The sequence below is a fragment of the Erinaceus europaeus genome, chromosome 15, assembly GCF_950295315.1.
Source record: "Erinaceus europaeus chromosome 15, mEriEur2.1, whole genome shotgun sequence".
Classification (NCBI taxonomy): domain Eukaryota; kingdom Metazoa; phylum Chordata; class Mammalia; order Eulipotyphla; family Erinaceidae; genus Erinaceus; species Erinaceus europaeus.
The window spans coordinates 9,982,760-10,009,432 of NC_080176.1; the positions used below are offsets into that span (position 1 = coordinate 9,982,760).

Consider the following 26,673-nt stretch of genomic DNA (forward strand, 5'->3'; position numbering starts at 1 on the left):
GTCACAGGGGACTTGAAGGTCCTGTCTGGCACCAACAGCAGTCAGGACACCCAGGGTTCAGGAAACTACGCAAACAATTCACAATCTCCCATCTCCTCTGATCACCCGTCCGGCTCAGGCTGCCTGGCCCTCTCAAGTTCAAGGACTCCGGGAACCGGTCCTGGCCTGGGTGCTTGTTCTTGTTCAAGGCAGCTGAGGTGGGTGGCGCTGGGCCCAGACTAAACCATGAGAGGGCCCTGCCCAGGTCCCCAAAGCTGCAGAAGCCACTGCCTTCTGGCTTCAGGTCTCTGGCCCCTCAAGACCCCATTAGCTGGGCTCCAAATTTGTTTGAACAGAGCTCTCTGGAGGAGGCTTTTGCTGTCAGGTGCACTGAGCTCAACTGCCAGGAACCAATAGAGAATGATGTCTGTTGGCTGTGGCTTTGAACTTGACCAAACTAGTTGGCTCTGGCCAAAGAAACAGCTGGTGGCAGACACCAGCAAGGACCCAGTACCTGTGTCCGTGACACAATTTATATGCAGTCCACATGTCTCACGATTATTCCTCAAGTATAGACAAACTGTTCCCAGCTCATGACTGCAAGCAATCAGGTGTGGTCTGAACTTGGCCTTGGGGTTGTGGTTTGCTGACCCCGGGGCTCTGTGAATCAAGGCTGCCTCTCCTTCCTGGTATTTGTCCCTCCTCTGTCCCATCCCCAAGATCTCGGCAGCCCTTGATTGTACAAAGGCTATTTTCGACTGGGCTTGACCAAGCACTGGCTTGAGCTGGCGTAGTGGTCAAAGACTTTAGATGAGGTTCTCAGATTCTCCTCACCTGCCAAGAGCTCAGGGAATTGCCTTGTCTCTCTCTGTGTGTGTGTGTATGGGGTGTTTCTGAACCCTTCAACAACCTGACTGGTATTATCTCATTTCTGGCTCATGGCTTCTCTGTGAGACAGCATTGTGCACCTGGCGTTCAGATGAGGAAACTGAGGCACAAGAGAGCCACCGGGCAGTTTGACTAGAGTCACATCCCGAGAGTCACAAAGGAGAACAGAAACCACGTCTGTGGGTTCCCCAGAGCCCAAAGTCATCAGTGACCACACTTAACACAGCTCTCTCCAGGATGAACCCCAGCAAGCTCCCCGGGGCTCCCTGCATCTCATGTGGCACCACCCCATGCTGTCAGCTGGCACAGAGGTGCTCGAGGGACATCCCACACCACATTCTCCAAGAGGGAGAGATGGCATGGCTGCCCCATGCAGCTGTGCAGGTTGTGCACTGCACAGCTCCAGGGGGCGTCATTCTCAGTGCAGCATGAGTGCATGGCGCTCCTGGAGCTGTGGGGCACACAGCCCACAGGCTGGGGGTGAGATACTCAGGGATGACTTGCCCACCATGACTGCTACTCAGAAAGGAATTGGCTGGGGCGGGGTGAAGTTGGGCGTCAGTGCACTGGGTTAAGTGCACATGGCGTGAAGTGCAAGGACCGGCGCACGGATATTGGTTCGAGCCCCCAGCTCCCACCTGCGGGGGTGGGGAGGTCATTTCACAAAAGGTGAAGCAGGTCTGCAGGTGTCTATCTTCTTCTCTCCCTCTCTCTCCCTCCCTCCCCTCTCAATTTCTCTCTGTCCTATCCAACAACAACAACAGCAACAACAACAGTAACAACAACAATGGAAAAAAGATGGCCTCCAGGTGCAGTGGATTCATAGTGCAGGCACTGAGCCCCAGTGATAACCCTGGAGGCAAAAAAGAAAAGAAAAGAAAAGAAATTGTCATGGGGGTTGAGGAGATAGCATAGTGGTGGTACTAGGGTCTTGCAAGAGAGGCCCCACCCAGGTCCAGCGCCTGGCTGGACCACCAATAGCCAGAGCTGATTGGTGTCCCTGTTAAATAAACAAAACAAAAACGAGGCAGAAATAAGTCATCCCAAAGGGAGAAGGGCTAAACAAGAAAAGCCTCTTCTTGGAATGTGGGGGCAGCCTGGCAGTGCTGGGGTACCCTGGGGGTGGGAAGCAGGAGAGGCTGGCTCTTCCTGGGAATGTCTCTACGGGCCTGAAGAAGATCTCAGAGCAGGAGCATCACAGCCTCCTGCCCCCCTTCACCACCCTCCACAGTGCCCTGCCTTCTCAGAAAGGGAGAAGCACCTCTAGAGGCCCCTCTAGTCCTGCCCCTGGGTTGCCCTGAGCTAGATGACACCTGCCCCCACCCCCACTCCTGCATTCAGGACTTCTGGGAAATCCAGACGCACACCCCACTCCGTTCTCTCCATGCTGCTCCCTCCGTCAGAATGCTTCCCCCTGTTTATTTTGATCCACCTCGAAACCCTCTGAGGCAGCAGCCAGGGCCATCCCTGTTCTGTAGAGAAGGACTCTGAGGATCAGAGAGGTGAGGTCACTTGCCCAAAGGTGCACAACTAGGAAGTATCAGAGCCAAGAATCAGCTCTGGCTCTTCACAAGCTTTATTCTGGTGTGTGTGTGTGTGTGTGTGTGTGTGTGTGTGTGTGTGTGTGTGTGTTGAGGGTGGTGGTGGTGAGGGGGGTGAATGTATGAATGCACTGCACCCCTTGGACCTCTCTTCCTAACCTTCAGGGGCAGGAAGGGGTGTTGGTTTGGAAAGCCATGTGTAACCATGATGTGGGTGGGGGTGAGGGTGGGGGTGCAAATGAAGTTAGGGGTGATGATGGAAGTGGGAATGATGGCAGGTATGATGATGATGGTCAGGATGGGGATGGTGAGGATGGGAGTGGTGATGGTTATGATGATGGCGATGATGGTGGTGATGACCGAGGAGAGCTTGGTGATGATGGGAGTGCGGATGGTGGTAGTAGTGATGGGGAAGGTGATTGGAGATGGGGATGGTGATGATGGCAGTGATGATGGTGATAGTGTTGGGGGTGGTTATGGGATGATGGTGTTGGTGGAGATGGTCATGATGGTGGTGGTGATGGAGATGACGATGGAGATGATCATTTTGATGGAATGATGGTGATGAGAATGATGGTGGTCTTGCTCATGATGATGGGGATGATGGGAGTGGTGATGGGGATAATGATGATAAAAATGTCCATGATGGTGGTGGTAGTGGTGGTGATGGCGGTGGGATGGTGTTGGGGATGATGATGGAGATGGTCATGATAATGGGGATGATGGTGGTGATGTTCATGATAATAGGGATGATGGTGGTGACTATCATGATGATGGGGATGATGGTGGTCATGATGATGGTGATGATGATCATGATGATGGAGATGATGGTGGTCATGTTGATGGTGATGATGATCATGATGATGGTGATGAACATGATGATGGGGATGATGATGGGAATGATGGTGGTGGACATATTCATGATGATGATCATGATGATGGGAATGATGGTGGTGGACATATTCATGATGATGATCATGATGATGGGGATGATGGTGGTGGACATGGTCATGATGATGGTCATGGTAATGGTGGTGGACATAGTCATGATGATGATGGTGATAGGGATGATGAGAATGACTGTGATGACAACAACAATGATAATGATGATGCAGATGGGGATGCTAAAGGTCACTGTGGGAGTGGTGATGGCACTGATGGTGATGGAGAGAGTGACAATGATGACAATGATGGTGATGGGGTGACGATGGTTGTAACAATGTTGGTGATGGCAGTTATGCAGGCCTCTTGAGGGTCCACAGGCAGCACACAGCTCCCCCATTTCCTGATCAATGGTAATCCCCTTCCAGGTGTGTCTGCTGGGCTCCCCGTGGCCCTGAGCTCTAGAACATGGTAGTCCTTGCATTGCAGTTTAGGAGATGAACACCTGTCTCCTCAAACACTAGGTCAAAAGCATGACTCAGAGGTGCAGGGCGGAAATTGGGGTGACATTTCTCTCCTTGGCCACTCCAGCTTCCTGCTAAGTGTCCACTTTCTGGGGCCTCTGAAACACAGCTCAGCTGGAGAGAAGAAAGTCCCAGGGGACTTGGGGGCATGAATGTGACAAGCTGCATCATGTATCAAGACACCGAAGCCATCTACCTGTCCCTGTGCATAAGGCAGGTGACGTGGTTCCCAGAAGTGGATGAGCTGCCTTTTGGAATCGTCTGACGTAGGCTGGGGTCTTCGCGGTGGGGCTTGCACTCAACAAGAGCACAGCCCACCCAGGTCATTCCCAGCCACCATGGGCAGTGTGACAATGGGGGCTCAGGTATGACTGAGCATGAAGAGGGGTCATGGGGTGGGGTGGGCTGAGATTTGAAACTCATCAATCACTGCAACTCCAGTATCTCACCCATGACTATCATTCATTCATTCATCCATCCTTTCTTTCATTCAATGCACACCCAGCTTCTACTAGGAACTAGGACCACAGTAGCAGAGCAGTGAACAAAACAGATGGGAAGCCACACTTTCTAGAAATTTCCATCCCTGAGAGCCAGAGCTGCAGCATTCTGGAAGCATTCCTTAAATATTCTCAGGTGCTAGGAAATGTTTCTCCCACACCACGGGGGCAGCAGTGAGAGGGTGCTCATACCACAGTACTCACACCCCCTGGGACCAGGCTGCCACCAGTCTTTTCAGGAAAATCACAGTGGGGTGAGTTCAGGCTGGATCCCGACCAATCACCCAGCGAGGGGCCCCACAAGCACCCCCATTCCCGGCCCTGATTCTTTTAAAAATTATTTATTTATTTATTCCCTTTAGTTGCCCTTGTTGTTTTATTGTTGTAGTTATTGTTGTCAGATAGGACAGAGAGAAATGGAGAGAGGAGGGGAAGACAGAGAGGGGGAGAGAAAGCTAGACACCTGCAGACCTGCTTCACCTCCTGTGAAGTGACTCCTCTGTAGGTGGGGAGACTGGGCTCGAACCGGGATCCTTCCGCCTGTCCTTGTGCTTTGCGCCACCTGCGCTTTACCCGCTGTGCTACCGCCCAACTCCCCCTCGGCCCTGATTCTGATTTTTCAACTTTCCCTGAATCCTGCAGGCGAAGCTGTTTTCTGCCCTCTCAGTCCAGACTTCTCCACCCCACCCTCATTCTTTCTGGAAGCTTTGTGCCGTGATCCTGGAATTAACCAGAACACAGAGAAGAGTGTTATTCCTGTTTCTGTTATTGCTGTTCTGTTAAGAGTCTCAGCTTCCAAGAACTGGTCTCCTTGATTAGAAAACAGCTGGACTGAAAGTCAGATCTCACCCTAAGCTCTCCAGGTGTGAACGGCTGGAAGCTGTGGGAACTCAGCTGTAGAGGGTGTGTGTGGGGGAGTTCTATAGACAACTCCACTTCCCTGACATCTCAGCCAATGCTCGATGTGGTACAGCCACGATCTACACGTCTCTGAGCAAAACGGGAGCTGAGCACCTGTTCATGTGTCTGTGGGTCACTCCGTGTCCTCTTGGAAGAAATGCCTGTTCAGGTCTTTCTCTCATTAAAAAAAAAATTTTTTTTTTTTTGCTTTTTTTCTTGTTGAATTTTATGCGTGCTTCATATATGATTGTATCCATTCATAGCTTCCTTTCACTACGTGAAAATGTGTGGGTTTGCCCTGGTCTGGGCTATTTCCTCCTGGTTTTGTTTCTCTGGTCATTAGAGTCAGATCCACCAAGTCACCACTGAGGCATCACGGTGACAAAGAGCTGCTCATCTGTGATTTCTTCTCAGTGTTTTATGTTTCCAGGCCTTGGAGTCAAGTCTTGAATTGATCCTGAGTTGATATGGGGTGAGTCAGAGTCCTGTCTTCATTATTCGGTCCATCTAAGTTTCCCAGTACAACTCACTGACCAGACTTTTCTTGTTCCAATCCAAGTTCTTGACACCTTTGTCATGAATTAGTTGGCCCTACATGAGCAGGTTTTTTATCTCTAGGCTCCTGATTCTGTTCCATTTGTCCCGTGTCTGTCTTCATTCCCAGACACCATGCCATTGTGATTACTTTGGCTTTGTAGGACCCTCCTCCTCTACCCAGCCTTCCAGTGTGAAGTGGATGCAGGGACTGCAAGAACCATCTTTTTAAAAAAATTTTTATATTTATTTATTTATGTTTCCTTTTGTTGCCCTTGTTTTTTATTGTTGCGGTTATTATTATTGTTGTTACTGATGTCATCATTATTAGATAAGACAGAGAGAAATGGAAAGAGGAGGGGAAGGCAGAGAGGGGGAGAGAAAGACAGACACCTGCAGACCTGCTTCATCGCCTGTGAAGCGACTCCCCTGCAGGTGGGGAACCGGGGGCTTGAACTGGGATCCTGACGCCGGTCCTTGAGCTTTGCGCCACGTGCGTTTAACCTGCTGCGCTACCGCCCGACTCCTGAAGAATCATCTTTGAACTCGTCTTTGGGGCCTGTGATTTTGCAATTTCAGCTCTGCCCCACACCCAGAGTCTTGCAATCAAGAAGTCTAAGCCTGGGTCATAAGGACCTGCATTTCTCTCTCTCTCTCTCTCTCTTTTTTTCTTTTACCTCCAGTCGCTGGGCCACAGTACCGGCCCTATGAATCCACTGCTTCTCGACCCCCCTTTGCCCTCTTTGATAGGACAGAGAGAAATTGAGAGGAGAGAGAGAGGGAGAGAAATACACCTGCAGATCTGCTTCACTGCTCCTGAAGCATCCCCACTGCAGGTGGGGTGCAGGAGCTTGAACCCAGGTCCTTGTGTGTATCCTTGCAGGTCTGCACATAGTACTATGTGTGCATAATTGGTGGGCCACTTACCAGACCCCAGGACCTGCACTTCTCTGCAGGGTGCTGGGGCCCCTGGTCTGGGAGGACCCTCTTCCTGGACACCCCCCAGTGGTGTCACTCAGTCTGAGAGGCCTGGAGAGATACAGGCCTCATTGCAATTAGAATAGAGACAGTGAGCTCTCTGTTCCCCGGGGCTATAGCTAGGTCTGTGTGTTCATTCTCTCTCTGCCTCCTCAGTCCATACCTGCATCCCCTTCAGCTAGAAGGCTGAGGTTCAGAGGGGTGCAGGGCTCCCCAGCTCTGCCCCTGACCTGTTCAGCAAGCTCTTGGGTCAATGGCTCACCGTCCTGCATCTGACTCATTCATTCTATGGAAAGCACAGAACCAGGCTGCAGAGGATGATGGGGCAGGGCTCCCAGGAGCACATACACCCAACCCCACCACACACACAGAAGGTATCCACCCCTCTTCCTGCTGCCAGCCCATCATGAGCTCAAAGGTCTTCTCTTTTCTCCACAGACACATCTTCCTGCCTCTGCCAGCCCCTTCCCTCAAACCCACGTGGGACTATGTGTCACTTCCCAGTCACACTGCACTTGGTCACATTCCCTCTTGTGGAAAAGCCTCCCTGTCTCTGCTGTTCCTGAGAAACTCCTATGCATCCTTCAGAGCCCACCATAGAAGTCCCCTCATCTTTGGATCTCTCTTTGAAATGGCCTCTGTTTGTGTCTGGGCAGAAAGACTAATTTTTAAAAAATTATTTTGCTTCCCTACTCTTTTTTTTTTTTCATTTTATTTATAACAAGGAAACACTAGGGGCCGGGAGATAGCGCAGTGGGTTAAGTGCAGGTGGCGCAAAGTGCAAGGACCGGCGTAAGGATCCCGGTTTGAGTCCCCGGCTCCCCACCTGCAGGGGAGTCGCTTCACAGGTGGTGAAGCAGGTCTGCAGGTGTTTATCTTTCTCTCCCCCTCTCTGTCTTCCCCTCCTCTCTCCATTTCTCTCTGTCGTATCCAAAATGACAGCAACAACAATAATAACAACAACGATAAACTAGGGCAACAAAAGGGGAAAAATAGACTCCAGGATCAGTGGATTGATTCCTAAGTCCCAGTGATAACCCTGGAAACAAAAAAAAAAAAAAAAAAAAAAAAAAAAAGAAAGAAAGAAAGAAAGAAAGAAAGAAAGAATAAGAGGGGTACAACTCCACACAATTCCCACCACCAGCACTCTGTATCCCATCCCCTCCCCTGATAGCTTTCCTATTCTTTAACCCTCTGGGAGAGTGGATCCAGAATCATTATAGGATACAGAAGGTGGAAGGTCTGGCTTCTGTAATTGCTTCCTTGCTGAAAATGGGCATTGGCAGGTTGATCCATACTCCCAGCCTGCCTCTCTCTTTCCCCAGTGGGAAAATTAGAAAGACTAATTTAACCTGGTAGACTCTCATTGGAAGACGAGACTCAGGGTCTGAGTCTGCTGCCTGCCCGCTTTCTCCCCACTTCATGGTGTCCGCAGTATGCTGACGGGAGCGTGATTCAGAGTCCTGACTGTTCTGCTCTAGGGATTGCGTGGTTAACAGCTCTCTGAACAGTACAGGAGACATTCCACCGAGCGTCTGTGTGACAAGGGAGGGCACCAGCTCTGGGGCCGCAGAGAGCCCCTGGGGGACCTCAGAATCAAGCACCTCTTGGTACTTCTGGTGGGCACACGGAGTCTCAAACATACTGAGGAAGACTGAGCAAGGGGGTAGAAGCTCGTGCAAGTATCTGCTTCTCTTTTATTTTTTTGGGGGGGTCATCATTAAGCATCACCACTCCAGGATGACTCTTCCAAATACAGAGAGAGAGAGAGAGAGAGAGGGAGAGAGAGAGAGAGATTGAGAGGCCAGGAAGTGGCACACCTAGTTAAACATACACACCACCGGGGGGGTCAGGTGGTTGCACAGTGGGTTAAGTGCATGTGGCGCAAAGCGGGAACCGGTGGAAGGATCCCGGTTCGAGCCCCTGGCCCCCCACCTGCAGGGGAGTCGCTTCACAGGTGGTGAAGCAGGTCTGCAGGTGTCTATCTTTCTCTCCCCCTCTCTGTCTTCCCCTCTTCTCTCCATTTCTCTCTGTCCTATCCAACAACAATGACATCAATGACAACGATAATAATAACCACAACAATGGTAAAACAACCAGGGTAACAAAAGGGAAAAAATGGCCTCCAGGAGCAGTGGATTTGTGGTGCAGGCACCGAGCCTTAGCAATAACCCTGGAGACAAAAAACAAAACAAAAAACACACATCACGATGCACAAGGACCTAGGTTCAAATTCCTGCTCCTCACCTGTGGGGGCAGGCAGAGGGGGGAACATCTTCACAAGCGATGCAACAGGTCTGCAGGTATCTCTATTTCTCTCTCCCTCTTTACCTCCCTTTCCCTTCTTAATTTTTTCTCTGTCAAATAAAATAGAAAAAGGAAAAAAAAAAATACAAAGGCCTCCAGGAGCAGTGGATTTCCAGTGCTGGCATCAAGCCCCAGTGATAAACATGGTGACAATAAGATAGATAGACAGACAGACAGATAGGTAGATAGACAGACTATAGTAGCAAAGACTCCTTCAGTGAGGTGGGGGCTGGGCGTGAACCTGGGTTGTACACTGAGCAAAGCAACACACTAACCAGGTGAGCTGTTTCACCTGTGTCTGTGTTCTTGACTTGTACATGGTGCTGCTCGTTATGACAGAGCTCTGGCCAGGCTGAGGCACTGGCTTCAACAAGAGGGCACCCAGCCCTACTAGAGGGCCCAGCCACACAGTGGGTCTAGACTTCAGAGGATCCAAGATACCTCTCACTTTATTTTTGCCTCCAGGGTTATTGCTGGGGCTCGGTGCCTGCACTACAAATCCACTGTTCCTGGAGGCCATTTTTTCCCTTTTGTTGCCCTTGTTGTTTATCATTGTTGTTGTTATTATTGTTGTCATTGTTGTTGGATAGGACAGAGAGAACCCAGAGAGGAGGGGAGACAGGAAGGGGGAGAGAAAGATAGACAACTGCAGACCTGCTTCACCACTTGTGAAGTGACTCCCCTGCAGGTGGGGAGCCGAACTGGGATCCTTACACTGGCCCTTGCTTCATGGCATGACAGCTTAACCTGCTGCACTACCGCCCAGCCTCTGAAATATTTAAAAAAATATTTTTATTTACTTATTACTGGATAGATACAGAGAGAAATTGAGAGTGGAGGGGAAGATAGAGAGGGAAAGAGACAGAGAGACACCTGCAGCCCTGCTTCACCACTTGTGAAGCTTCCCCCCGTGCAGGTGGGGACCAGGGGCTTGAACCCAGGTCTAATGTGTGTGCTTAACCAGGTGCACCATCACCTGGGTGCCTTCTCTCTTTCTCCTGCTGTCTCAATGTGACACCAAAAGGAGTAGAGAGAGTCTGCTGGGACTGGTGGAGTTGTGTAGGTACAAACACACACACACACAAACACACACACACACAAACACACACACACACACACACACACACACACACACACACCAATGGTGGAAGCAAAAAAAATGGAATCTCAGGGACTGATCCACATATTTAAAAGGTGCAGAGGGTCCCGTTAAAGTTGGTCACGGGTCTCCTTTAAGATTTCTGTTCCGTCCTGTGTCTTAGAGGTGGGGACCTCAGGTCACTTCATTCTTGCCTCTTAGCTCAGGGCCAGGTACACGGCAGAGCCTCTACAAGGACAGCGACACAGGGTTGGTTGGTGGCTCTCCCGCCAGAGCACACATGCTACCATGTGCAAGGACCCAGGTTCAAGTCCCTCTTCAGCCTGCAGAGACCTCCTTCCCAGACCCAAATGCATTCAGGGCTCTCTACCCTGCACAAGGGCTGTGCATAGGGTCCTAAAGAGGGTCTCTGAGTGTCATTCCCAGCCCCCCTCCCATTTACAGAGCACTGTCAGACCCCATCAATCCACTTAGCAGAGTGGGGACCCGAGGGCGTCTCCCATACAAGTCCCGTGAGCTACCGCTGCACCGTGTTCCCAGCTGGGACCGCTGTCAGACAGACCCAGGTCAGCAGTCTCTGCATGCCACAGCCTGGCCCTGTAACATGTGTGTGACGCAACTTGGACCCCAAGACACCCCAAAGCAAGAGGGGGTGCAGTGCTTGGCCTGGTCCAAGACTGGTGTGTTCACACACCTGTGCAGAGGTAGGTGTGAGTGTGAGTGTCCTGAGGAGCACATGTGTGTGCGCATGTAGATTCACAGATGTGTGTAGTGTGCACGTGTGTGTGTGTGTGTATGTATGTATGTGTGTGTGTGTGTGCATGCACAATGGGGAAGAGGGGCTTTGTCATTCCAGACCTGGACAGCTAGTTTAGGATAAAGGAGAAAACAACTGTAAGCCAGAGGTTCTCCAGGAACAGAAGAGGCTGGAATAAAAGCCTCTTATCACCCAAATGACCTCCTAGGAGGCATAGTCACAGTGGAAAACTGCAACAGGTAACAATGAACAAACTAGGGGCCCATGGGGTGGCATAATGGCTAGAGCATTGGACTTAGGAGCGTTAAGTTTGGAGTTCGAATCTCTCTCATGTTAGTGCGCGCACACGCACACACACACACACACACACACATTTAGATAGGAGGCAGAGAGCGAGAGAGAGAGAGAGAGAGAGAGAGAGAGAGAGAGAGAGCAACCACAGCACCAGTCTCCTTCAATGTGGTGGGGGCCAGGCTCCAATGCCCACATGGCAAAGCAGCGCACTATCCAAGTGAGCTGTTTTGTGGGCCCTAAATAAATGTTGTTTTTTTTTAAAAAAGACATGAGCTGGACATGCCTGCAACAGTACTGACAATTCACAGAAAAGGCAGTTTGGGTGGGTAGGTCGCAGAAGGTTGGGGATGTCTGTCAGGACACAGGCACCCCCCAAATTCACAGCTGTATTGTTCACGACAGCCACAGAGTGGAAGCAGCCTAAATAGCCGTCGACAGGTGACTGGCTAAAGAGGTTATAGGATTTACAGTCCATGGAATACTACTCTGCAGTCAAAAAGATGATAGTGTGTCGTTTGGGACAAAAGGGACGGAACTGGAGGTGATTATGCTGAGCAAAATAAGTAAAGAGATGAAAGATGGTTTCTCTCATCTGCAGAATCTAGAGAACGGATCCATGTGAACTTTCAAAAACAGAACAAAGCAAACCAAATACACAAACGACCCGGAAGCCAAGAAATGGTTTCTAGGACTGTGAGAGCAGTGGTGGTTATATATGGGGGTGGGAGGGTGAGGGCAAAGGACTCTGGTGGTGGGTGCAGTTTGGAGCTATAGCCTGTCATCTTAACAATCTTGTAACCTACTATTAATCACAAATACAAATGGCTTGTGGCAAGAAACAAAACAAAACAAAAAAAAAGAAAGGTCAGGGATGGAAGGAATGGATAATGTCCATGTCTATCAAGTGTCCGCCCAGAGCATTGGCATGTGATTTCTGTCCTTTCTACAGGTGTAGGTGTGACTACAAATATACAGGAAGAATCTAGAAGAACACCCCAAATTAAGGGGGTGCCAGCAAGGGCTAGAAGGTTACACAAGAACGGTCCAGTTCAGTGGGCAGGTGGGTGGGTCACTCCTGAAGCCACATGGGCTCTGGGGTGGTGGTGGTGAGGGTGCTGACCTGCTGGGTGGTGGAATGGGAGAGGAGGGGGGGGGAGCCTTACACTTCTTTTGATTGGAGAAGCTGCTTTCTCTCTAAACTTCCCTTTGCCTCAATTTCTCCAAGCTAGAGGAAGAGGGTTTTGCTCCAAACTTCAGTGGCCAGCTGACCCCCTGCTCCAGTGCAGGGCACCGGGGTGAGGGGTGGGGGGCACAGGACTAGAGGGCTCACTCAGGGCTGGTCTCCTCCCCAGCTGGCCCCCCCATGTCCCCCACTCCCCAGAATACAGCGAGGGCCCCCCCGCTTTGGGGGGGGGGGCGGCAGCAGATGCTGCTGAAGCTGCCACCCAACCTGGACTCAGCCGCCTGTGGCTGGGACCTCAGTGTCCCCTTCTGCCACGTGGGGGCGCCCCCCCCCCCAGCCCCCTGGGTGGTGTGTGAGCCGAGGGGACACGCCCAGGAAAGTGTCACCTTCTGACAGGTCCCGGGACTCCGGGACGCCGCCCCTCCTCCCCCAGCCCGAGGGCTCCTGGGCCCCGCTTCCCCCCCACCCCCTGCCCACCGCTGTCGTGGGGCCTGGGGGCACCGGGGCGGCAGGGGGCGTCCTACCTGCTCGGCGGGCGGCGGCGGGATGCGCTCCCTGGCGGCGGGGAGCTCCCGGGAGGAGGCGGTGACAACGACGCGGGGGGAGGCGGGGCCCGGGACCTTTCTTGCGGGCGGAGCCGCCGGGAGCTCCTCATGGGGCGCTCCACCTCCTCCCCGCTTCGGGTCTGCACCCCCAAAAGCATCCACCGGCCACGTCTAAGCCTCCCCCTGCCTAGGTGTCCACCCCCTCATTCTCTTTCTGAATATCCAGTGTCCACACGGGCCACAAATATACTGGGGGTGTGTATCCGATTAGCATGCTCACTACCCCCCAAAAAAAAAAAAAAAAAAAAAACAACCCTGGCCCCCTCTCTCCCACGTTCTGCCACCCCATTCTGCATACGTGCCACACACCAACCTTCCTGGCCCGGTCCCCTCACTGACATGCGTCACAGACACACCTGTGCAGCCCCGCGCACTGTCCTCTGGGCAAGGTGGGGTTTGCAGAGACAGGCCACGCAGCAGCTGGTTTCCCCAGAAGCCTCCCAAGGCCAAGCCCGACCTCATGATTTGCTCACCTCCTCTTCCTCCTGGCCTCTTCCTCTTCTCCCTCCTCCTCCTCCTCAAGATTTTATCAGCTTCACCCCACCCTGCACATACCTCTTTTAGAAATTAGAAATCATTCGACAGTAAATACAATAGTTTGTACATGCATAACATTTCCCAGTTATCCATGTAACAATATAACATTAATTCCCCAATAAAGAAATTTTTTAAAAAAGAGATTAGATATCAAACAGCCTACCCTGGGGTTGGGGCTCCTCGGCTTCCTTCCACTAGTCCCAGCTTCATCTCTGCTGGCCCGAGGTCCTTCTGATGGTCCCTTCCTTCCCCCTTTTCTCTTCCCATTCCAGAAAGGTCGCAAGGACTAGCATTACACGGAGCCACTTGGGAGTTAAGAGCCTTAACACAGAGGTATTCAATTGTGCAAGGCAAACCCCAAGGTCCGTTCTCTTTATCTTGATACCCATTGAGAGACTGCCTTTTCTCTTTTGTGAATATAGCAAATGACCACACCTGCAGGGACTTAAATTTATTATCTTACAATTCTGGAGGTCAGGGGTCCCTACCAAACACTACCAAACAATCAACTGTGCATGCACGACACCAGCGTGTGATTTGAGGCTCCAGGGCAGAATGGATTTCCTGGCCTTTCCCACCTTTTAGAGGCTGCCTGCTGTCCTTGGCTTGTGGCTCCCTCCTCCACTTTACAAGCCGGCAATATCCAGCCTCATCCTCTCCAAAGCCCATCTTTCTTCTGTCTCACTCTTCCATTTTTAATGACTCTGGTAATTACATCTGGCCCATCTGGATAATCCAGAATAATCTCTCCATTTCTGCATCAACTTTATCTCAACCTCACTTCCACCTACAATTCCCTGACGTCATGTTCACAGGCTCTAGAATAAGGGCACAGACATCTTCAATCCACCTTTATTTTGTTCACTACAGAAACTGGGCCAGCACCCCTTTTGGAAGAAATCAGTTAACCAGGAAAATTTTTTAAAGTCATTTTTTAAAAATATTTTTAAAATTTATTTTCCCTTTTGTTGCCCTTTTTATTGTTGAATTTTTTTTGTAAAGATTTTATTTATTTATGAGAAAGATAGGAGGAGAAAGAACCAGACATCACTCTGGCACATGTGCTGCCAGGGATCAAACTCGTGACCTCATGCTTGAGAGTCCAAAGCTTTACCACTGCGCCACCTCCCGGACCACTAAATAATTTTTTTTTTTTAATATTTATTTTACCAGAGCACTGCTCAGCTCTGGCTTATGGTGGTGTAGGGGACTGATCTGGGACTTTGAAGCCTCAGGCACAAGAGTCTCTTTGCATAACCATTGTGCTATCTACCCCTGCCCTACCAGGAAGGTTTTTAGACACTAGAAATTGACAAAACTCTACAAAAGTAAACAAAGTTGATCATCCCATGATCTGTAGTAGAGGTATATTAATACAGGGAATGTTTATGTGATGGAATATTATACAGCACTTGACAAAAAAGGAAAAGAATTGAGGCATTAATGAGAGAAAACACTTTGATGGTGATAACTTTGTGCCAGAAGCCGTTCTAAGTACTATAGTAAACCAGCAAGATATGGGAAAGACAGATCATTTCATAGTCGAGGAAGCTGTGACACTGGGAGGCGGAGTAAGTCTCCCAAAGTCACTCAGATAAGAAGCAAAGGACTTGGGGATCTGAACTCAGGAAGCCTTAATCCAGAGTCTATGCATTTAACTGTACAACTTATCTCAAGTAAGAAAATTGATAAGGGCATCAGTGATGTGTACTGTAAGGAATTTATAACCACTCATTCGGGAATTCATGGTAGTGGTTACATGTAGACTTCAGAAGTAGAATGTGCTGTGGTACACCTGGCTAAGTGCATATGTGCAGGGACCTGGGTTCAAGTCCCTGTCCCCCACCTGCAGAGGGAAGCTTCATAAGAGATGCAGTAGCACAGCAGGTGTCTCTGTTTCTTCCCCCATCCCCTTTCCTTCTCAATTTCTCTCTGTCCTATTGAATTAAATAAATAAAATTTGGGACTAGGTGGTGGCATACCTGTTACAATGCTCAAGGACCTGGGTTCAAGCCCCAGGTCCCCATCTGCAGGGGGAAGCTTCATGAGTGGTGAAAATGTACTGCAGGTGTCTCTCTTCCCCCTTCCTCTCTCAACTTCTCTCTATCTTTATCCGATCAGTAAGTAAATATAAAAAATAAAGTTTTCGCAAGGACTGGCGTAAGGATCCCTGTTTGAGCCCCCGGCTCCCCACTTGCAGGGAGGTTACTTCAAAAGTGATGAAGCAGGTCTGCAGGTGTCTATCTTTCTCTTCCCCTCTGTCTTCCCCTCCTCTCCCGAGTTCTCCTATCCAATAACATCAATAACAACAACAGCAATAACAACAATAAAGACAACAAAGACCATAGAAATGGGGAAAATGGCCTCGAGGAGCAGTGGATTCGTAGTGCAGGCACCAAGCCCCAGCCATAACCCTGGAGACAATAATAATAATACTGTTTTTAAAGAAGAGATGGAACAAGAGCCCAAAGGACTCTCACTTTAACTGGGAAGCTACTAATTAATAAAAAAAGATGAAAAATAAAGATGAAGCACATGAACTTACAAGAAGGAAGAGGAGGAGAATGAGAAGAAGGAAGAAGCAGCAGCAGATAAATAGTCTATTTTTTGCTAAGAGTTACGGTGGTCTCCCCCTCCCTCTCCTCTTTCAATTTCTCCTGTCCTGTCCTATAAAAATGGGAAAAAAATGTCCGCCGCTAGGCGCAGTGAATTTGTAGTGTAGCTACGGAGCCCCAGCTATAACCCTGGAGGCAAAATAATAATAATAATAATAATAATAATAATAATAATAATAACAACAACAACAATAAATAAGAAACAAGATTTCCTTCAATTCTTTCTTAATAGTCTTGAGCAAGTCTTGGTCTCATGACATCTCTACTAATGGGGTTGTATCGCATACCAAATGGTATGCAACTCACATAAGTTATCATGCCAAAGTATGATTTGTAAGCTTTGATATAAAAAGTGCTATCATTTTGTCATTAGCCTTTCAATTCCATATTGTTAGGGGAATCTTAGGACTAAAGGGGCCTGAATCCCAGTTCTACCAGAATTCTCTAAGATCTGAACCTTTTTTTTTTATATATCTTTATTTGTTGGATAGAGACAGTCAGAAATTGAGAGGGAAGGGGGTGATAGAGAGACACCTGCAGCACTGCTTCACCATTTGTGAAACTTTTCCCCCTGCAGGTGAGGACCAGGGACTCGAAACTGGGTCCCTGCACACTGTAACATGTGCACTCAACCAGGTGCGCCACCACCTGGCCCCTAGATCTGAACCTTTTATGACTAGGATTGTTCCTGCTTGACTCTGACACTAAAAAGGAAGAGAATTTGGAAAAACACACCTGAGGAGCAAATCATGTAACCATAGTTTAGAAAGGAAGAAGCCTGGGGTCTCAAAAAAAAGTCAAGCTTGTACCAACATGCCCCATTTTGTCTGAATGACTTGCGCATCTCTGTATATGTGCTTTCATTTTACTAAATAAATTCTATACGGCCTGACCACGGCCTCCTTATTTCTCTGTAGAACAAGGCTGTGGTGGTGAACCAGCCACGATGGGGAAGACCTTCCATCAGAAAAGCTAAATATCACTGATGTCTTTGTTAAACCATTACCACAAATGCAAAATATAACCTTTGAGACCCAAGAGTTTGAATACATTTAACAGTCAAGGCTAACTCACCAGAAAGGGTGAAATGCATATACATGAAATAGATAATACCAAAGGTTTATTTCTTTTTGTCCAAAAAAAAAAAAAAAAAAAAAAAAAAAAAAAAAAAAAAGAGTTACGGTGGTTCTCATTGTGGGGGCACAGAATTTTGGTGGTGGCTGCTGCGGCATGGGACTCTACTATGTAATCTTACAATCTTGTAAACTACCACCAATCACACAAAAAAGTAAGGAAATAAGGAAATAAGTAAAGTCCTAGGGAGACAGCATAATGGTTCTACAGAAGTTTTTTTTTTTTTTTTTTTTTGCCTCCAGGGTTATTGCTGGGGCCTCGTGCCTGCACCATGAATCCACTATTCCTGGAGGCTTTTTTCCCCCTCTTTTGTTGATCTTGTTATCGTTGTTGTGATTATTAATGTTGTTGTTATTGATGTCATTGTTGTTTGGATAGGGCAGAGACAAATGGAGACAGGAGGGGAAGATAGAGAAGGGGAGAGACAGACACCTGCAGGCCAACTTCACCGCTTGTGAAGCGACCTCCCCCCCCTGCAGGTGGGGCTTGAGCCGGAGGCTGGAACCGGGTTCCTTATGCAGGTCTTCACGCTTCGTGCCATGTGCGCTTAACCTACTGCGCTACCATCCGACCCCCCCTGCAAAAGATTTTCACAGAGGCTCAGAGCTCCCAAGTTCAATCCCCTGCACCACCCTAAGCCAGAGCTGAGCGGTGCTCTAGTAAAAATAAATAAAATGGGAGTCGGGCGGGAGCGCAGCCGGTTAAGCGCAAGTGGTGCAAAGCGCAAGGACCGGTGTAAGGATCCTGGTTCAAGCCCCCCGCTTCCCACCTGCAGGGGAGTCGCTTCACAGGCGGTGAAGCAATTCTGCAGGTGTCTGTCTTTCTCTCCCCCTCGCTGTCTTCCCCTCCTCTCTCCAATTCTCTCTGTGCTATCTAACAACGACGACATCAATAACAACAACAATAAGAACTACAACAACAACAATAAGGGCAACAAAAGGGAAAATAAATATAATTTTTTAAATAAATAAATAAAATATACATATCAAAGAAAAGTATCTATTACAAAGTGTGATATGTTGAGTGACGGGTTTTCATTGTTTCTTACACTTTTCTGCATGAAAAACAGTGATCTGAAAATATAGTAGTGCCTGAACTCAGTGATGTCTCCACTTTTCCACGTGTCATCTTATTGTTGTGATATATATATATTTTTTTTGCCTCTAGGGTTATTGCTGGGGCTTGGTGCCTGTACTATGAATCTACTGTTCCTGAAGGCTATTTTTTCTCCTTTTGTTGCCCTTGTTGTTTTATCGTTGTTGTGGCTATTATTGTTGTTATTGCTGTCATTTTTGTTGGCTAGGACAGAGGGAAATAGAGAGAGGAGCGGAAGACAGAAAGGGGGAGAGAAAGATAGACACCTGCAGACCTGCTTCACCGCCTGTGAAGCGACTTTCCTGCAGGTGGGGAGCCGGGGCTCAAACTGGGATCCTTGTGCCAGTCCTTGCTCTTTGAGTCATGTGTGCTTAACCCGCTGCACTATCGCCCGACCCTCTATTGTTGTGATTCTTTTCAGGTCACTTCATGGACATTTTTCCATAGAATGTCCTACTCTAGCAGCTCTCAAGGTATTTGGTCTTAGGGAACATTTTGTGTGTGTGGTATTGGGTTCCAGATCAAAGTTTTCTGCTTTTTATTTTGCGGAATGTTTTGAAACTCCTATGTGGTGCTGAAGGATCGAACCCAGACCATGAATCACGGCGAGACATTCACTCTACTAGTAAGTGAGCTGTCTTCCAGCCCCTGCCCCCACTCCATGCTTTAAAACTTTATAAAATTTTTGAGATTTTTGTTTCTGCAGACTAAATGTATTGATACTTACCATACAGGAAATGTACAACTAATTTCAAAGTATTTATCAATCGTGACGATAAGGGAACTCATGACGTGTGAGTATAAAGCTTTTTTTTTTTTTGCCTCTAGGGTTATTGCTGGAGAGTCCACTGCTTCTGGAGGCTTATTTTTTCCCTCTTTTGTTGCCCTTGTTATTGATGTCATTGTTGTTGGATAGGACAGAGAGGAATAGAGAGAGGAAGGGAAGACAGACAAGGGAAGAGAAAGATAGACACCTGCAGACCTGCTTCACCTTCACTGTTTGTGAAGCGATCCCCGCAGGTGGGAAGCCGGGGCTCGAACCGGGATCCTTGCGCTGTCTTTGTGCTTTGTACCATGTGCGCTTAACCCACTGTGCTACCCACCGACCCCCAAGAAGATGGATATATTCCAGGCTGGGGGAGACAGCATAACGATTATACAGACTTTCTCACCTGAGGCTCCCAGGTTCCATGTTCAATTCCCTGTACCCCCATAAGCCAGAGTTGAGCAGTGCACTGGTAAAAAAAAAATTCCAAAACAAACACAAAATGCATGAGTGGGAAGGAAGGTATTGTGGAGCCTTGTGGCAGATGGCTTTGCATCGGGCTTAGCAAAGACAGCTGGCTTGTCAGATGTGTCTCTGTGGTCACCATGTCCTCAAACTGTTATCCCAGGTGAGGTCACTTCACACGCCGTTGTTTTCCACCGTATGAATGTCAACATGATTAAAAGGGGATATAACATCTGAATCTTATTGTGGAAACAAGTTTGGCCGAGTGTTCCTCTTGAAAGAAGTTTGAGGACAGCTGAGGACCTTGCTCAGCCAGTGGGGTGCAGACCATGCACCCCTGAATCCCCCAACTCCACCCTGGGCACCGTCTGAGCCAGTGTGGTCACTCTGATTTCTCTTCTCTGTCTCATGTGAAACGCTGTCTACTTCAAATGAAACATAGCAAACCGATCTCATAAAAACAAAAACACTTAAAAATAAAAAAAAAGAGAAGGCTAGGAAGATAGCATAGCACCTGTTCACTAGCCCATCCTTCCTTCCTTCCTTCCTTCCTTCCTTCCTTCCTTCCTTCCTTCCTTCCTTCTTTTTTTATTTCTTTATTGGGAGGTTAATGTTTTACAGTTGACAGTAAATACAATAGTTTGTACATGCATAACATTTGTCATTTTTCTACACAACACTACAACCACTGCCTTCCTATTCTAGGATCTGAACTCCCTCTACCCACCCACCCACCCCAGAGTCTTTTTTTAAAAATTTCTTTATTGGGGGATTAATGTTTTACATTCGACAGTAAATATAATAGTTTGTACATGCATAACATTTCCCAGTTTTCCACATAACAATACAACCCCCACTAGGTCTTCTGTCATCCTTCTTGGATCTGTATTCTCCCCACCCACCCACCCCAGAGTCTTTTACTTTGGTGCGATACACCAACTCCAGTTCAGGTTCTACTTGTGTTTTCTCTTCTGATCTTTTTTTTTTTTTTTTTTTTCAACTTCTGCCTGTGAATGAGACCATCCCATATTCATCCTTCGGTTTCTGACTTATTTCACTTAAGATTTTTTCAAGCTCTACCCAAGATAGGCTGAAGACGGTGAAACACCATTTATTTTTTTACTCTGAAAATGTCCAGTAGTTCTCATTTATCTATCTCTTCATTTAGCTTCCTTGTTTCTTTGTTGATTTTCTGCCTGGATGATCTGTCAAGTTGAGAGAGAGGCTTGTTGAAGTCCCCTACTATGACTGTGTTGCTGTTAATATATTGCTGTAGCTTCTTCAGTAGATGTTTGCTGTATTTAGATGGCCGCTCCTTGGGTGCATAGATGTTGATAATCATTAAGTCCTCTTGATTGATTGATCCTCTGAGAGCACTAAGTAATGTCCATCCCTATCTTTTAAAATTTTGTTTATTTTAAGGTCTATCACGTCAGCATAGCTGTTCTCGCCCTTTTTAGTGGTCCATCGGCTTGAATGATAGCTTTCAATCCTTTCACTTTGAGTCTGCGTTTGTCTCTTTCTTCCTTCCTTTCTTTCTCAAGACGAAACTTTTTTGTGATTTAAATTTATTATCTTTATTTATTGATTGTCTAGAGACAGCCAGAAATTGAGAGAGAAGGGAGTGATAGAGAGGGAGAGAGACAGAGAGACATCAGCAGCACCGCTTTACCCTTTGTGAAGCTGTCCCCCTACAGGTGGGGACCTGGGCCCTTGAGTGCTGTAATGTGTGCGCTTAACTAGGTGCACCACTACCGGGCCCTGAAGATGAAACTTCTTATTTACTTATCTATTTATTTTTTCTCCAAATGGAAGACTGGCACCGAGAATCTTTCAGTCCACTTCTGGTAACTGCTCCTGGGGTAGCCTTGGTGGTGGTGGTGGTGGTGGTGGGAGGGGGGTCATCGCCTTCCCTTCAGCCCCGTGTTTTGATCCTGCATGTGGGTGTCATTCATCCCTACCTCTTTCTCGGAGGACACTTCTGCAGCCCAAGGACCAGTTTGTCCCCTTCCTTGTGGGGTACCAAGGGGGTCAAAAGGAAGGGAACTCGACCCCAGTGTAACCGTGGTCAGTGAAACTCTCCACAGGGACTCCCGTGCTTTTTTTTTTTTTTTTTCTAGGGAGGGGGTCCAGCCTTCTTCAAAGCTGCTCGGACCCCTTCCCCCATATCCTGCCCTGGGCACCACCCCCTCCCAACTATTCTTGTTACATCCTTTTATAACAAACTAGGGATCTAGCAAACATGAAGTAAGGAAAAAGATGGAGAGAAGTTTCATTCCTGAGCACCCCCCCCCCCCCGCCCAACCTGCAGCTAAGCTACCTGCCGGGGGTGGGGGGTAGGGGGGCTGGAGCTTTCAGTTACCTGAAGGTGACATTTCTACCCTGATGACACTTGCAAGCTGTCAAGAGGGACAGTGAACACATCTGCTTCCCAGATTCTATTCTGGGACTGGCTGGAATTTAGGTCCCAAGCTAAGAAGGTGAGGAGAAGCACAAATGCCACGTCCTGCACTCAGACAGTGGGTGTTGCCTGCAGTGTGCGGGGCATGGAGTTCTCTCTCTCCTTTTAAAAAATAATTTTATTTACTTATCATTGGATAGAGGTAGAGAGAAATTAAGAAGGGAGTGGGAGATGGGGGGGAGACACCTACAGCCCTGCTTCACCCCTGGTAGAGCTTCCCCCCTGCAGGTGGGGACCAGGGACTTGAACCCGGGTCCTTGTGCACTGTAATGTGTGCTCTTAACCAGATGTGCCATCACCTAGCCCCTGGGCGCAGCGTTCTCTTTGTAACTCCAGCCGATCGCATGATTGCATACAGTCACCGTGTGATTTTATTGGGTGGGGTAGGGAGGGTCCACACTACAGTGCAAGCAGACACCATCAGCAGCAGTTCAGGCTGGAGGGAGGGGTTCCCAGCACTGACACGAGTTCAGGCGGCCAGAGGCCCCAAGCTACCTCCAGAAGCTTTTGTTTGCATGAGGGAGGTGCTCCTTCTCCTCCTTCTGGGCCAGGGTCCTGGGGAGTTGGCTTTGGCCATGCATCGCTTTGGGCTGGGGGTTAGAGAGCCTCTGTCAGACTCAGCACAGTGTCCCCTGTAAGTCTGGAGGATGTATGCATTCTTTTCTTTTTTTTTTTTTCCCCCTTGGGTCCTTGCATCTTCAGTCTTTTATTCCCCCCCAGCCACCTCCCCCCCAATTTCTGACCCACTCACCCTAGCTGACACCATGTGCATCCCCAGATCCCTTGCTGCTGCTTCCCCCACCTTCTGTTTTTTAAAAATATTTATTTATTCCCTTTTTGTTGCCCATGTTGTTTTACTGTTGTAGTTGTTATTGTCTGTCTTCGTTGTTGGACAGAACAGAGAGAAGTGGAGAGAGGAGGGGAAGACAGAGAGGGGGAGAGAAAGACAGACACCTGCAGACCTGCTTCACCGCCTGTGAAGCGACTCCCATGCAGGTGGGGAGCAGGGGCTTGAACCGGGATCCTTACTCTGGTCCTTGCGCTTTGCGCCATGTGTGTTTAACCCACTGCAGTAGTTTGCCAGGTCTGTGCTCTAAGACTCTTCTGGCTTTTCAATCTCTCTCTCTCTCTCTCTCTCTCTCTCTCTATATATATATATATATATATCCTGCCATGGTTTGTACTGGGGTTTTGCACCTGTCTGCTCCCAGCATACCCCTTATTATAGAGGGTGAGAGCCCAACAAAGAGAGACAACACAGCACTACTTCATCGTTCTTGAAGCTTCTCCTGTGCCCAGTGCTCCCAGATGGTGTTGGGGGGAGGGGAGATGCATAGGGTAAAGCGTGCGCTCTGCTGGGCGAGCTGTCTCCAGCCCTTCCCCATCCAACAACCATTTTTAGGAAGTCAATTCTTGTTTTGTTTCCATCTTAGAAAGAAAACAGTCTTCCAGATGCCAAAGGAGCTTGTCCTAACTGCTGCAAAGCCAAATATTTCTGGAACTCGAGCCAAAAGCCCTTGCCCTGAACCATTTTTGCTCAACAGCAAGAGCTGTAAAGTGGGGTGGGGTGGGGTGAGGGTGGGGGTGAGAGGGAGTCACTCTGCGGCAGAGTTGGAGGCGGTGAGTGAGGGAAATCCAATTTTCAAACATGTTTTGTCAGATCATGTGGTATTTGAAACAGCTTTTTAAAAAATGATTATTTTTTGCACCCTTAGGAGATACCATAAAGACTTTCTGGATTCTTAGGCAAACAGCGGGGGTGGGGTGGGGTGGGGGGGGGTGTGTGTGCTGGGGCTCCGGGGCTGAATGACAGCTGATGCAAACCCGCCACCCACCCAGCCCCCAACCCCAGGCCAGCCTGTGCATGCGCACAACCCGCCCTGCTGGTTTTTGCCCCTGGGGCCTCTGAGTGGGTCTTGGATTCTCAGCACTTTGGGCGCCTCCACTGGCCTGACTGGCCACTCCAGCCTCAGGCTACTGCCAGGAAGGGCTGTTTTCTCTGGGTTCCCAGAAACCCAACCGCAGAGGCTAGCTAGGTCTGTGCTCAGGGCTTACCTGGTCACCTGCCCAGGTGAAGCCTTTCATCTGCCCCTGGCCCCTTGACCCCGGGGAAAGAAGAGCTGGGAGGAGAGTTCGCAACAGTTGCATCTGGGGGCCCTGAACAGAGTCAGGGCAGGGGCCTGGTTGTGTACGACCACATAATAAATGAGAGAAAGGATATTTGGGGGGGGAGTAAATAGCATAATGGTTATGCAAAGAGTCTCTTGCCTGAGGCTCCAAAGTGCCAGGTTCAATCCCCCGCACCACCATTAGCCTGAGCTGAACAGTGCTCTGGCAAAGAAAAAAAAAAAGACTTTTGGGGGCCAGGAAGTGGCACACCTGGTTAAGCACTCACACTATAGTGTGCAAGGACCCAGGCTCAAGCCACTGGTCCCCATCTGCAGGGAAAAAGCTACACAAGTGGTGAAGCAGGGCTGCAGGTTTCTCCCGTTCACTCTATCTCCTCTTTCCCTCTCAATTTCTCTGACTCTATCCAATAATAAATAAATGAAAACAGTAATAGAAAGAGAGAGAAAAGATATTTGAGGCCTGAGGAGATGGCTCAGCCTGTCAGGGCACCAATATGCAAACCCTAGAGGCCCCAGGTTCAAACCTCAGTACCACCTTATGCCACAGCTGGGCAGTGTTCTGGTCTCTTTCTTCTTCTTTTTTTTTTTTAAAAAAGTTTATTCTGTCCATTATGCATGAGGGAGAGAGAGTTTCACAGGGAGAAGCTCGAGGACCATTCCCGAACATGCTGCACCAGGAATGGAACAAGGGGTTTCAGGCCTCCAACTTCAGGGTCTATCAGCTCTCTGCTTCCCTTTCTGCAGGTGGGGAGCGGGGCCTCAAGCCTGGGTTTAAATTACTGGAAAGAAAATGGGAGCCCTTTGTTTATCTTGGCCCACAGTAATCATCTGGTCTTAAACGACCAGGCGTACCTAGTCGCATGCACGTGACACCATGCGCAGGATTTGAGCCCTGGCTTGCCACCTGAGGGTGGGGGAGCTTCACAAGCACTGAAGCAAGTCTGCAGGTGTCTCTCTTCCTGTCTTCTTATTTTTCTTCCCCTCCCCTCTCAATTTCTCTCTGTCCTGTCAAACAAAAATAGAAAGAAAAAAAAAAGGTCTCCTCAGGGACTATCTCCAAAAAAAAAAAAAGAGTTTAATTGAGTAAGTGACAACAGCAATGACGTATTTGCTGCAACCTCTTATACTTACGGATCTCTTGTGGCTCCAGCTACTGTTCTAAACGTTTTATCTACTTATGTGGTGGTTGTTATTTTTACCAGCGCACTACTCAGCTCTGGCTTGTGGTGGTGCTGGGGATTGAACCTGGGGGAACTCACAAGAACCTCAAGCCTGAGAGTCTTTTTGCAGAACCACTATGCTGTTTCCCCTGCCCTCCCTGTGCTCTTTGCAGACTGACTTTCTTCTCTAGCGAGAAGCAATCCCATGATGACGAGGTCTTTCACCACCTTGTGAAGACGAGACTCTGGATTAAATTCTGGCACCACGTGAGGAAAACTGCTTGGATTGGGGGTGGGTGGGAGTAGGGGAGGGTGCCTTGCTCTCTCTCTTCTCTTTCCCTCGCTTTTCCCCCTCCCCCTTACATTCATTCATTCATTCAAAAAAATTGAGGTGGGATGATAGCTCAGCTGGTAGAGCACAGGACCTGCAACATAAAGTTCCCAGCTTGATCCCTGGCACTGCACATGCTGCAGTGCTGCCTTGGCTCCCCCACCCCACTCTCTCTCAATAAATGAAAAATAAACTTAAAAAATTGGTGGCCCAGTGGATAAAGCCTTAGACTCTCAAGCATGAGTTTCTGAGTTTGATCACCAGTATTGCCTGTGCCCAAATGATGATCTGGCCCTCCCCCTCTCCCTCTCCTTGTCCCTCTTCCCCTCTTTCTTTCCCTCTCTCTTCTCTCCCTCTCTCCTCTCTCTCTCTCTCTCTTCTCTCCCTATCCTCTCTCTCCCTCTCCCCCTTTCCCTCTTCCTGTCTTTCTTTCTCTCTCTCTCCTTCTCCCCTCTCTCTCCCTTTCTCCCTCTCCCCCCTCTTTCCCTCTCTCTCTCCCTCTCCTTCTCCCCTCTTTCTCCCTCTCCTTCTCCCCTCTTTCTCCCTCTCCTTCTCCCCTCTTTCTCCCTCTCCTTCTCCCTCTCTCTCTCCCTTTCTTTCCTTCTCCCCTCTCTCTCCCTGTCCTCTCTCTCCCCTCTCTCTCCCTCTCCCTTTCCCTCTCTTTCTCTCTCTCTCCCTCTCACTCCTCCCCCTCCTCCCTGTCTCTTCTCTTTCCCCTCTCTCCCTCTTTCATCCATTGACTAATTAGCTACATTTTAAAAACATGGTTTGAAGAGGTCACTCAGTGCGAAAGCATTTGCCGGCTGCCCTGGGTTTGATCTCTGGTGCTGCGTTACACAGATAAACTATACAAAATAGAGCTAGTTATAAGGACAGTAGCACCGGTGCTCAGACAAGTGCTTGGTGCACAGTAGAAGCACAGATGATGTGTGGGGTATGCGGGTGCTTATTTAAGCAGCACTTACCTTTGGGATAATCTCAAACATCCAGGGAAGCAGAGCGGTAGGCA

The 26,673-nt window shown here is 48.8% G+C and overlaps 1 protein-coding gene across 2 annotated transcripts in view; it reads right to left on the reverse strand.

Annotated features, from left to right (window-relative positions):
• Window positions 1–13,389, reverse strand: part of SCNN1B (sodium channel epithelial 1 subunit beta) — a 50,489-nt gene extending 37,100 nt beyond the window's left edge. The window contains exon 1 of one of the 2 annotated variants that reach the window (XM_060172803.1): window positions 13,328–13,389. The gene's annotated coding sequence lies outside the window, so the exon portion shown is untranslated. Of the gene's footprint in view, window positions 1–12,890; window positions 13,290–13,327 lie in introns of those variants that run through there. The other variant, XM_060172804.1, reaches the window with a different exon arrangement.
• Between the last annotated feature and the right edge of the window lie 13,284 nt (window positions 13,390–26,673).